Source organism: Penaeus monodon, chromosome 31 (assembly GCF_015228065.2).
Source record: "Penaeus monodon isolate SGIC_2016 chromosome 31, NSTDA_Pmon_1, whole genome shotgun sequence".
In the NCBI taxonomy this organism is placed as follows: Eukaryota; Metazoa; Arthropoda; class Malacostraca; order Decapoda; family Penaeidae; genus Penaeus; species Penaeus monodon.
In genome coordinates, this window is record NC_051416.1 from 26,032,336 (window position 1) to 26,032,619 (window position 284).

Sequence of the window (284 nt, forward strand, 5' to 3'; positions counted from 1 at the left end):
TCAACAAACCAACACAGAAACAGAGAGATAGGTTCTCGTCCCAATGCAGGAACTATTTTGCTCAGCTTGCTCTCATTTCCCTAAGAGAGATCAAGCAAAGTTTCCTCCGTCCGGGCGAATGAAAGAAGGCACTTAGGGAATTAGATGCACGGGGTAGATTGTGCGTATAAAAGTGATTTTTGTTCCGGGGACAGCGTGCGGTGGCGGAGGGGAGGCGATCGCTAGGGCAAGTACGGGGAACTCGGGAGGGGGCGGTCGTTGCGTCGCCATTGCCGTCTCTCGCC